The following is a 13,554-nucleotide window of genomic DNA, read 5'->3' as shown; positions in this document are numbered from 1 at the left end:
ATCTATGTCCTCAATTTGTGAATGATTATCACGGTTTTGAGGATACAGTTGAAGAAGTGACTGAGAAATTGGTGGCCAGCTGCAACTCAAATTGGAGATGGATGATGCGACACAGCTGCTCGAATCTCACGGCGAGGAGCTGAGCACTAAGGACCTCATTGAACTGGAGAAGCAGATGACAGAAGAAGTGGAAGCAGGAGAAGAGCCAGAACCCAAGAGATTTATAGCCAAGGCATTGGCATAAGCTCTTTGGATGATCGAAGAGGCAATATCAATGATAGAAGGCCAAGATCCCACCTCAGCAAGGTACACTAAGGTCTACAGATCTGCGACAGATTCTCTGAGGTGGAGATTTACGAAAAGAAAAAGAAAGCTTCTTATCAAACGTACCTTGTACGTTTTATCAAGAAGGTTGAAAGAACTCCATCACAAGACCCTGTGCCTTCTACCTCCAAAGCATCACAAGACCCTGTGCCTTCTACCTGCGCAGACCTTGTACCTTCAATCGACAGACTCTCCAACTTCCTTTGCTTCAAGCTCTTCCGAATAAGCCTGTTTTTGTGCAAACCACAATAAAAGTAAGTGCTGAGACTCAATTGTTGTTTATGTTATATTTATGTATATACTTTAGATTTACGTACGTACCCGCATAAAATAGGCTTATGTTCCGACTTACATACAAAACCGACTTACAAACGTACGTAAGAACGGGGACTTCCTGTATATATATATATATATATATATATATATATATATATATATATATATATATATATATATATATATATATATATATATATATATATATATATATACACTACCGTTCAAAAGTTTGGGGTCACATTGAAATGTCCTTATTTTTGAAGGAAAAGCACTGTACTTTTCAATGAAGATAACTTTAAACTAGTCTTAACTTTAAAGAAATACACTCTATACATTGCTAATGTGGTAAATGACTATTCTAGCTGCAAATGTCTGGTTTTTGGTGCAATATCTACATAGGTGTATAGAGGCCCATTTCCAGCAACTATCACTCCAGTGTTCTAATGGTACAATGTGTTTGCTCATTGGTCAGAAGGCTAATTGATGATTAGAAAACCCTTGTGCAATCATGTTCACACATCTGAAAACAGTTTAGCTCGTTACAGAAGCTACAAAACTGACCTTCCTTTGAGCAGATTGAGTTTCTGGAGCATCACATTTGTGGGGTCAATTAAACGCTCAAAATGGCCAGAAAAAGAGAACTTTCATCTGAAACTCGACAATCTATTCTTGTTCTTAGAAATGAAGGCTATTCCACAAAATTGTCTGGGTGACCCCAAACTTTTGAACGGTAGTGTATATATATATATATATATATATATATATATATATATATATATATATATATATATATATATATATATATATATATATATATATACTTGTCCAGGGTGTACCCTGCCTTCCGCCCGATTGTAGCTGAGATAGGCTCCAGCGCCCCCCGCGACCCCGAAGGTAATAAGTGGTAGAAAATGGATGGATGGATGGATATATATATATATATATATATATATATATATATATATATATATATATATATATATATATATATATATATATATATATATAGCTATATATATATATATATGTTTTTAGCATTTCTTTTTAATGGTAAATGGTTTACACATGTATAGCGCTTTTCTACCGTCAAAGTACTCAAAGCTTTGACACTATTTCCACTAAATCGGCCCTAGTGTGTGACTGTGAGTGTGAATGTTGTCCGTCTATGGCAGGGGTCGGCAACCCAAAATGTTGAAAGAGCCATATTGGACCAAAAATACAAAAACAAATCTGTTTGGAGCCTCAAAAAATTAAAAGCCATATTACACATAGTGTGTCATGAGATATAAATTGAATTAAGAGGACTTAAAGGAAACTAAATGAGCTCAAATATACCTACAAATGAGGCATAATGATGCAATATGTACATATAGCTAGCCTAAATAGCATGTTAGCATCAATTAGCTTGCAGTCATGCAGTGACCAAATATGTCTGATTAGCACTCCACACAAGTCAATAGCATCAACAAAACTCACCTTTGTGGATTCACGCACAACGGTAAAAGTTTGGTGGACAATATGAGACAGAAAAAGAAGTGGCATAAAACACGTCCTAGAAAGTCAGAGAAAGTTATACATGTAAACAAACTACGGTGGGTCCAAGGACCGCCAAAATTAGTAGGACAAAACGGTGCTCGCCAAATACTCGAATCAGTGAAGCATGTTTAATATAAACAGTGTACTTTAAAACAATTAGGGAGATTTGTGTCATGTTTGTCCTCCTACAGAAACCATATTAACACAAAAAATATATTTTTTTCCCCTCATCTTTTTCCATTTTTCATACATTTTTCAAAAGCTCCAGAGAGCCACTAGGGCGGCGCTAAAGAGCTGCGGGTTGCCGACCCCCGGTCTATGGGAACAATCAATTCTAGCTCTAAATCACTTTACAAATGTATAAAAAAAACATCAACAATACTTCACTTACGTTCCGTTCCATAACCCATAAAATAACCAAACTGTAGCGACAGTGTTATTGTAATAGCAAACTTACTCTTTTTCTAGCAGTGTAACACATTGGCGTGCTACAGCAATCAATTCTAGCTCTAAATCACTTTACAAATGCATAAAATAACCGTCAACAATACCCATACAATAACCAAGCTGTAGCAACAGTGTTATTGTAAGAGCAAACACGGGGGAATTATTTTTCTAGCATTGTAACACATCGGCGTGCTACAGTATTAGCCATGAAAGCTTACTACGGCAATTTGATTGATTGATTGAGACTTTTATTAGTAGGTTGCACAGTGAAGTACATATTCTGTACAATTGACCACTAAATGGTAACACCCGAATAAGTTTTTCAACTTGTTTAAGTCGGGGTCCACTTAAATTGATTCATGATACAGATATATACTATCATCATAATACAGTCATCACACAAGATAATCACATTGAATTATTTACATTATTTACAATCAGGGGTGTGGAGGGGGTGGGGGGGGTAGGATATGGACAGCAAGTAGTGGACAGAGAGAGAGAGAGAGAGATCAGAAGGCATAAGAAAAAGTATCTGCATTTGATTGTTTACATTTGATTATTAGCAATCCGGAGAGGGTGTTAGTTTAGGGTTGTAGCTGCCTGGAGGTGAACTTTTATCGCGGTTTTGAAGGAGGATAGAGATGACCTTTCTTTTATACCTGTTGGGAGCGCATTCCACATTGATGTGGCATAGAAAGAGAATGAGTTAAGACCTTTGTTAGTTTGGAATCTGGGTTTAACATGGTTAGTGGAGCTCCCCCTGGTGTTGTGGTTATGGCGGTCATTTACGTTAAGGAAGTAGTTTGACATGTACTTCGGTATCAGGGAGATGTAGTGGATTTTATAGACTAGGCTCAGTGCAAGTTGTTTAACTCTGTCCTCCACCTTGAGTCAGCCCACTTTGGAGAAGTGGGTAGGAGTGAGGTGGGATCTGGGGTGGAGGTCTAGAAGTAACCTGACTAGCTTGTTCTGGGATGTTTGGAGTTTAGATTTGAGGGTTTTGGAGGTGCTAGGGTACCAGGAGGTGCATGCGTCATCGAAAAAGGGTTGAACGAGAGTTCCCGCCAGAATCCTCATGGTGCTTTTGTTGACCAGAGAGGAGATTCTGTAGAGAAATCTCGTTCGTTGGTTAACCTTTTTGATTACCTTGGTTGCCATTTTATCACAGGAAAGGTTAGCCTCTAGAATGGAACCTAGGTAGGTGACCTCATCTTTCCTGGTGATAACAATGTCACCCACTTTTATAGTGAAGTCATTGACTTTCTTAAGGTTGATGTGGAACCCAAACAGGATGGATTCCGTTTTACCCAAGTGTATGGATAGCTTGTTGTCAGCGAGCCAGGTGCAAGTTCTACAGAGCTCAGCACTGAGGATTTTATCCACCTGTGACTTGTCCCTGTCGGATTCCAGCAGGGCAGAGTCATCCGCAAACAAAAACAATTCACAGTCGCATGCCGATGACAAGTCGTTTATGTATATTAGGAATAGTAAAGGTCCCAATATACTGCCTTGGGGGACTCCACAGCTCACCGAGAGGGGGGGGGGGACACACGGTGCCGTTTACCTCTACCACCTGCTCCCTCCCCTCCAAGTAAGATTGCATCCAGCTCCATGAGGTTTTGTTAAATCCGATTGCTCTGCGCTTATCCAACAGTATGGCGTGGTTAACGGTGTCAAAGGCCTTCTGAAGGTCCAGCATGACCATGCCGCAGTATTTGCCCGCGTCCACCTCATGTTTGATGTGGGCGGTCAGATAGAGAAGGAATGTCTCAGTGGAGTGGTTAGTTCTGAAGCCGGATTGAAATTTGTACATGAGTTTATTAGTGGCAAGGTAACTATCGACCTGTTCATAAACTATTTTCTCCATTACTTTCGAAATGGAACTGAGAATAGAAACAGGTCGGTAGTTGCCAGGTTCCAATTTGCTTCCTTTTTTAAAGAGGGGAGTTACTCTTGCTATCTTAAAATCTTTTGGTACTTGGCCTTGTGTAATTGATTTATTATGTGCGTTATTATTGATTTATTATGTGCGTGATGATCGGGGTAATGATGGAGGCAGAGTCCCTGAGGAATCTGGAGGGAATATTATCAAGGCCGGTGGCCTTGTTTGGGTGGAGCGTGCTCAATTTTTTAAACACTTCATCAGCTGTGACCATTTCTAATTTGAAATCATCGTTGGTACTCCTAGCTTTCTGTAGAAGGCTTTAATGTGCTCTACACCAAAGCGACCAAAGTGGTGGGACAGCTTGTTGACAAGAGTTGCGGCTATGCTGGTGAAAAAGGTGTTAAGTCTGCTAGCTACCTCCATTTTGTCTGTAATGAGGGAGTCGCCCTCCTTGATGCTGATGTTGGTGAGTCTGGTTTTAAGTTTCTGGCTGCAACCAGGAAGCTGGTTGTTGAGAATTTTCCAGAACTCACGTGGCTTATTTGTGTTTTTCTCTATTTTGTTGTTAATGTAATTTTTTTTTAAGGATTTAGTCAGGTTGGTTGACTTATTTCTTAATTTATTGCATTGCTTTTTGAGAGTTGAAAGGAGTGATTTGAGGTTGATATTATTGGGTTGTTTATCTACTTCTGTTTTACATTTTTGGTATTCGGAGTATTTTCTGTCTCTGTCTTTTATGGCAGCTAATAGGTCCGGATTCATCCATGGCAAGAGATAAGGTAGCTTCTACAACAACACAAAACGCTTTTGAGTTTGTAATGCACAACACTGCGATACGACACCAATGTGTACTGACTGAAAAACGTGAACAATTATATGCTATTATCATATTATATTAGTATTATATAGTACCTGTAAAGTATTAGCCCACATTTCATGTTTTGTTTGCACACAGCTGAGCTCGCCAGACAGGGAATGTAATGTAGTTGTACTAACACGCATGACGTAATGCGTGTATCATGATCGATATTCAAGTGACTCACTTGATGGACATTTATTCGTAAGGTCCAGCTGGCCGCGGACGTTTCCTGTTGATTTCGGGTAAACAATCCATTTTTGTCGAAATAGCTTGGATTAAACTTCCATAATTATAGCAACAAAATTGCTTTCATCCCCCTCTCCTGGGTTACGTCTGCTCCAACGTCTTGCTCTTCTTTCGTGCTCGCTTCTATAATAGCAGTACATTTAGCTTCAAAAGTATAAGGTTGTAAATCCTCATTTGTCTAAAAATAGTAATTTTCGTTGTCTATTACCAAGTCTGCCATGATTAGAACACACACTCGTGTTTGATTCCGAAGTAGGAACACACATGTTGCCAGAAGTCAGACGTGCGCTGCTATAGAAACAGAAATCCAATGCGCAAAATAAATCAGTCCCAGAAATGATTAAAATGATCAAAATACGGTAAAAATTTAACATATTACACATTGTTATGAACGTGTCTGTTACTAAATTATATAAAGACTTGCACTGTGTATAAAACGTTGCTGGAGGGTTTTGAAGTTGTTTTAGAAGGCTTTAAAGGCTACAATGGTGACTCCCATTAGCCCCATCTTTCAAGCTTTTTTTTATCATCTTTAAAAAATATTAAAGACATGTGTGTTCTTGTCTCTCATAATGATTGTGAATGATAGGCAAATTTTCCCCAAATTAAGGATTTTTACATGAAAACAAATACAAGTAATATAGTACTGTAGTCTCCAGAAGAATCCACACAAAGTCAGAGGCTATTTTTAACCTTTATTGCCAATCTTATGATAACAACCGGCCCAAAATCCACACACATATGTCACCGTGCTTTCCCAGACACAAAACAACACTTCCTCATTCTCCGTCAAGCTCATTTCAGTCACGGACGGTGTGTTTGCGATGCTGGGAACAATAAACATCGAAAACACACGAACATAAAACATTACCACCGGCAGGTCTTTGTATGAATGGATATATATATATATATATATATATATATATATATATATATATATATATATATATATATATATATATATATATATATATATATATATATATATATATATATATGTAACCCGGATAATAATCCATGTGTAATATAAAGTACATTAGATAAATTGTTATAAAAGTTAAAAAGGTAATTCATTTGAAATGGTTAAAAACATAGTTACAAGGTAAAAAATGTGAAATACATATTTGTTTTATTTACAATATGGTATTTGTGGAGAAGTGTTTTTTCCGATTCTTTTTCCGGTCCTTGAAGGGGACATGAGACCTCATGTGGGGAGAGACGAGACAGGCGTGATGCTCGAGATACAGCGATAGCTAAAGTTCTTCGTTTTAGAACTTTCAGTCAAGTTGTGTGCCATGGTTTGTCGACAAGCGAAGCCATTGTGAGTGTGTGATTAGTGCTAAAAGACAGTAGCTACAACGCGGAGCTGTGGACTGTGCTTTTGCCGCTTATTACTAGCTTGTCGAGTTTGTAGCAAAACAATCTCGCTAAAAGACTGTTTCACCAACAAGGGAGAATCACGGAGCTTGCAGTGTATCGTTACCTAACTGGACAACGAGACAGACGGACACCAGATAGCACTCTCAGTGCCCACAACGCTCAGAGTACCTCTGGATATGTGGGAGATGGAGAGGAGAGATTTTGGACCGGAAGGTACCGCGCACCTGCTCCGCCATTGAAGTCACGCTGAAAACTGGGATAACGCTTTGTCGAGAACACGAGGACATCACAGAGCTGGACAGGACACGTAATCTGATTGAATTAAAACGCTAAAAAGTTTTTGGTCTCATCGCACACAAGCATCGATACAGGCCTGCAACGTAGGGTGTATTTGAATGCCGGCTTTAGTTTAGTTATTTCCAAGTCATTATTCTGGGTGAATAATATACTGTTGTTTCTGTGTGTGAACAGTGCTGTACATTCATGTGAAACTTGAGATAATAATTTGCACTTTTTTCATTTTTGCATTTTATTTATTAAAGGAGGGGTATTTTTTCATACTTTACCTGGTGTCTGGTGTTAATTTAATTCAGGTCTTTATGTCTGGTAGATTTTAGACTACTGTGTCATAGTTTAAAAGGTATAGCCCTGTGACCCAAATTAATAAAAATATCTTTAGATTTTAATATATAAGTACATGAGTACACACTTGAAAGAACCCAATAAAGTACCAACCCAGTAAACAAGGGCTACATATACACTATTATTTGCGCACTATTGACAACTGATGCAAGCAAAATTTGGCCACCAAAAAAAAGACCACTAGAAAAGCGCTGCCAAAAAAGGGTGTTGTGATGACATAAGCAATATGCACCGGATTGTCTGGAGCATAGTCAGCATGTCTGCGATGTGGACTCACTATAATATATTCCCAATATACCCGCGGGCAGCAATCCACAAAATGTGCAAATATTAAGATATTATATTATAACAACAACAAGCCCTGGTTCACACCCAAGATCCGACAGCTGCGCAAGAAGAAGGAGGCTGTGTGGAGGAGCGGGGACCGGAGTACTTAAAGAGAAGCGAAGTACCACTTCAACAGGGAAGTGGAGAAAGCTAAATCTGTGTACTCTAACCGTCTACAGGAACAGTTCAGCTCCAATGACTCTGCAGCCGTGTGGAGAGGGCTAAAGACCCTTACGAACTATAAGCCCAAAGCCCCCCAGGCCCTGAATGACCGGACTCTCGCTCAGGGCCTCAACACACATTACTGTCGTCACGAACGGCCTTCAACTCATCAAAGCTCTGCTCCCCCCACCAACGCCAGCACTTCATTAAAGGACTTAAAGAACTCCGAGGACATCAAAGGGCTCCAAGAACATCACAGGACTTCATCAAAGGCCCTCTCCATCCGAGAGGAAGATGTACGCCGGCAGTTCTTGAAGCTGAACAAGCGGAAGGCCCCCGGGCCGGATGGTGTCTCCCCCTCCACCCTGAGACACTGCGCAGGACAGCTGGCTCCTGTCTTCACTGACATTTTTAACATCTCTCTGGAGCTATGCTGCGTGCCATCCTGCTTTAAGACCTCCACCATCGTCCTTGTCCCCAAGAAACCACGGATCACAGGACTTAATGACTACAGGCCGGTGGCGCTGACATCTGTGGTCATGAAGTCCTTTGAGCGCTTAGTCCTGCCCCACCTCAAAGACATCACCGCCCCCTTCCTGGGCACACTGCAGTTCGCCTACAGAGCCAACAGGTCTGTGGATGATGCAGTGAACCTGGCCCTCCACTTCATCCTGGAGTATCTGGACTCCCCAGGAACCTACGCCAGGATCCTGTTTGTGGACTTCAGCTCTGCATTCAACACCATCCTCCCTGGACTGCTACTAGACAAGCTCTACCAGCTCAGCGTGCCCGACTCCCTCTGCTGTTGGATCAATGACTTCCTGACGGACCGAAGACAGCACGTGCGGCTGGGGAAGATTGTCTCAGACAGTCGAACCACGAACACTGGTACTCCTGAGCGCTGTGTACTTTCCCCCTGGCTCTTATCGTGGTATACAAACTGTTGCACCTCCAGTCACCAGTCCGTAAAGCTGCTCAAGTTTGCGGACGACACTACCCTCATCGGGCTCATCTCGGATGGCGACGAATCCACCTACAGGAGAGAGGTGGACCGGCTGGCGACCTGGTGCAGCCTCAACAACCTGGAGCTGAACGCCCAGAAAACAGTGGAGATGATCATGGACTTCAGGAAGTCACAGCTCCACCATCCCCCCTCACCCTGATGGACTCTCCCACCCCTGTCTCCATTGTGGACTCCCTCCGTTTCTTGGGCACCACCATCACCGAGGACCTCAAGTGGGAGCTGACCATCAGCTCCCTCATCAAGAAGGCCCAGCAGAGGATGTACTTCCTGCGGCAGCTGAGGAAACTTAAGGTGCCGACCAAGATGCTGGTGCAGTTCTACTCAGCCACCATTGAGTCCATCCTCACCTCCTCCATCACCGTGTGGTTCCCCGGCGCCACAGTCCGGGACAAGCATCGACTGCAGCGCATCGTACGTGCTGCTGAGAAGGTTATTGGCTGCAAGCTCCCATCCCTCCAGGACCTGTTCTACTCCAGGACCAGGAGGCGTGTGGGTCGGATCACAGCTGAGTCTTCTCACCCTGGACACAAACTATTCTCCCCTCTCCCCTCAGGCAGGAGACTACGATCCATCCAGACCCACACCTCCCGCCATCTGAACAGTTTTTTCCCCTCCGCCATCAGGCACATGAACAATAACAAGATCTGATAACTCAGTTCCAGCTCATTTTATGACCTATTCTGTTTTATGTGTCTTATGTTGCACGATTGCACCCAGAAAAATTCCTAGTTTGTGAACCTGTTCTCAAACAATGGCAATACAAACCATTCTAAAATATGATTCTGACAGTGGCGGCTTTTAAAGAAAATTAATGAACAGACCACATCAAAAGAAACAAAGTTGTAAACAAGACAAAATCACTCACACATGCTGTTCAACTTAACCTATTAGAAGCAATAAACAGCTGGCCACATCCTGACCACCTCCTCCGCGGCTGAACAACCCGTGTTAGAAGTACACTCAGATCCTACAATTTGGTATTCATGCAAAGTTTTCAAGCAGTTGTCTTCAAACTTGTATACAGATAATTTAGTACACAATATGTCAGAACACATATCAAAATGTAAATGCAATAACCCAGATCTGAAAGAGATTGGTATGTGTTCCTTGTTGGAACAATGTCGTGTGTCTTTTACAAACAAATTGCTGAGGTTAACTATCAGGTTATTTGTTCTCACCTATCTGACTTGTTAGTGCAGGTCGTTGAAATGTTTTACCTGTAAGAAGGGGAAAACAAATCCCACAGTGAAGTTGGACAGCCAGTTGAGAGATCCTCCAACAATGTAGGCTGCTGGACGGTGGGATTGTGTAAAGAGTTCTGCTGTGACCAGGAAGGGAACTCCAGCTAGAAAATGCAACAGACATGACATTTTTATAACCATGAATATAATTAACTTTACTGTACTTTACTCAAATATCAAATAAATTATGGGCCTGTAAAAACATTTAAAAACATCAACATCCATTAAAATAAGATCCATAGGGGTTACAGCTCAGAACAAGTGGAACACATAAAAAAACAAAAACAGTAAAAATACAAAACCCATTTTTGGCGATTTCACAAAAAAACTGATGTTTCATTCAGGACATATAACAGCAAGTTTTCCCTCTTTGAACCAGAAAACATTCTATATTTATTAAAATATGAAGAGTTCAGGCACAAAAAACACCATTCCACCGATTTTGAGCAGTGAGTTCCACTGAATAGTTAACATCATTCTCTACCGAGAGGTAAAATCTAATTTTCCCCAAAAACGGCTGATCTTTTGCATTTCAGTGTTGAATATTCCATTTTAGAAACCGACAACCGCCCTGCTTTTTCTTTGCAGCACAAACAGACGAATCCATCAGGACCAATCAGTGCATCTGAATTTGATGATGTCGTTCAACGTCAGCGCTCCTGTTCGCTTGCTTTGTGTCTGTATGGTTGTGATTGTAACTAAATTAAAGCATCAATAGCAGCTGAGATAGGTTCTAGCCCACCCGCGACCCCGAATTGGAAAAGCGGTAAAAAATTGATGGATGGATGTATAATGAGTAACTTTGATGAAATCAGCGAGTGTGTGGTGCCCTCGCCTACTGGGCGCAAAAATAGATGTAGCGGTCCATGAGAGCCAGAAATGTCGACACAGTGCAGTGGGAATATGCCGTCTATTGCCTGTGTACATAATGTACAGGATACATGAGTAGCCACTATTCGCTTGAATGACTAACTACATTGTCTCCGCCTCCATTCTATTCAGCAGGGATCCCGCTCTGTAGCTGACTACATCCTCGAATTCAGCACTCTCGTAAGCCGACAGTAAGTGGGGCAACAAGGCACTCCTGAGTGCGCACCGGCGGGGACTAAGTGAGGACATCAAGGATGGCCTACTACGGGACCGTCCAACCTGTTATCAGGACCTCATCGTATTGGCTCTTCAAATGGACCAGAGATTAATCGAGAGAGCTGCGGAATGAAGAAAAGCAGCTCTCTACCAAGTCCCCAGATCTACCTATGTTGAGACTTGAACACCTGCATTCTCTCCCTCAAGTCCCAAGTTCCAGCCCGCTAAGCACACAAGCATGGTTCCACCAACCACTTTCCCCATACCAGTCCAGATGGAGGAACCCATACAGCTAGGCAGAGCACGCCTAGCGGCGGAGGAGAGGGAAAGGAGATTCCGGCAGCACTTTTGTCTTTAGTGTGGGTTTGCGGGACACGCAATGAAGACATGCCTGACGCCACCAAAAGACGAGGCTCACTAGCAGAGAAAATCCTAGTGAGTCACACTTCTGTTCTCCAAGTCAATAAGGACCTTGGCATGGTGTGGAAAACTATGTGCCCATAAAACAATACAAGATATACCCAAACCAAAAACCCTGGATTAACAGTGATGTTCGGTCCAAGCTACATGGCTGCTCCACTGAATTTGTCTCAGGCAACGCTGAGGACTACAAGAAGGCCAGATATGACCTGTGTAGATCCATCAGCGAGGCCAAGGGACAATACAGACTAAAGGGATTATACTCCACCACAGATTCCCGGCACATGTGGCAAGGCCTGCAACACAAACACATCACAGACTACAAGCAGGGAAGCAGGGGTCACAAACAGCCAACCCCCAATGCCAGATGAGCTGAATGAGTTTGTTGCCCGCTTCGAGGTCCCCAACACCAACCAACAGAGAGGGGTTCTGACCACGAAGCGCACGCAGGACCCACCACTCACTGTGACAACAGCAGAAGTACGTACAGTTTTGAGGAGAACAAACCCACGGAAGGCAGCCGGCCCAGACAACATCCCTGGCCGGGCCCTCAGGGTCTGTTCATCAGAGCTGGCTGACGTACTTGCTGACATATACAACATGTCACTAGCACAAGCTATAGTGCAAACCTGCTTCAAGACCACCACCATTGTGCCCCTGCCAAAGAAAAACACTGTAACCTGTCTGAATGACTATCGCCCCGTTGCACTCATCCCAATAGTGATGAAGTGCTTCGAGAGGATAGTCATGTCACACATCAAGAGGACCATCCCAGACACACTGGACACTCTGCAGTTTGCCTACCGGCAGAACCGGTCCACTGAGGATGCAGTCAACACCGTCATCCACACCACCTTCACCCACTTGGAGGGCAAGGACATCTATGCCTACAGCTCTGCTTTTAACACAGCCATCCCACACAAACTCACTGCTAAACTCCTCACTGTTGGTCTGACACCGGCTCTCTGTGACTGGGTGCTGAACTTTCTCACAAACCGACCTCAGACATCAGGCACAAAGGTTCTAAGCACAGGGACCCCCCAAGGCTGCGTGCTGAGCCCCATGTTGTACACCCTCTTCACACACGACTGTGTGGCCTCCCAGAACAACACCAGTATCATCAAGTTTGCAGATGATAGTACGGTTGGACTGATCACCGGGGGAGCTGAGGAAGCGTACAGAAGGGAGGTAGCGGAACTGGTGGCCTGGTATCAGGATAATAATCTCTCATTGAACACAGACAAGACCAAGGAGATGATTATTGACCCACGGAGAAGGAGTGCACAGTACACATCTCTGTACATAGGGGAGACAGAGGTGGACAGGGTGAAACCCTTTAAATTCCTCGGGACCCACATCAGCGAGGACCTCACCTGGGCTCACAACACCCAAAAAACAATAAAGACAGCCCAGCAGCGACTGTACTTCCTAAGAAGGCTGAGAAAATTTGGCATGCCACCCAAAATTCTCAGCAACTTCTATAAAAGTACGGTTGAGAGTGTCCTTACCAGCTCAATAATGGTCTGGTATGGAAACTGCGCTGCTAAGGACATGAAGGCACTCCAGCGAGTGATTAAAACTGCTCAGTACATATCAGGAGCAGCCCTCCCCTCACTACAGGACATGTACTCTACCAGGGCCACCAGGAGAGCACACAACATCATAAAGGACAGTACACACCCCCTTCACAGTCCCT

The 13,554-nt window shown here is 42.9% G+C and overlaps 1 pseudogene; it reads right to left on the bottom strand.

The window, feature by feature from the left end:
• LOC133656996 (solute carrier family 2, facilitated glucose transporter member 9-like) overlaps window positions 1-13,554 on the bottom strand; it is a 68,907-nt pseudogene that overhangs the window by 23,820 nt on the left and 31,533 nt on the right.

The sequence above is a fragment of the Entelurus aequoreus genome, linkage group LG09 (genome assembly GCF_033978785.1).
Source record: "Entelurus aequoreus isolate RoL-2023_Sb linkage group LG09, RoL_Eaeq_v1.1, whole genome shotgun sequence".
NCBI lineage: Eukaryota > Metazoa > Chordata > Actinopteri > Syngnathiformes > Syngnathidae > Entelurus > Entelurus aequoreus.
This window is presented reverse-complemented; position numbering and strand designations above follow the sequence as displayed.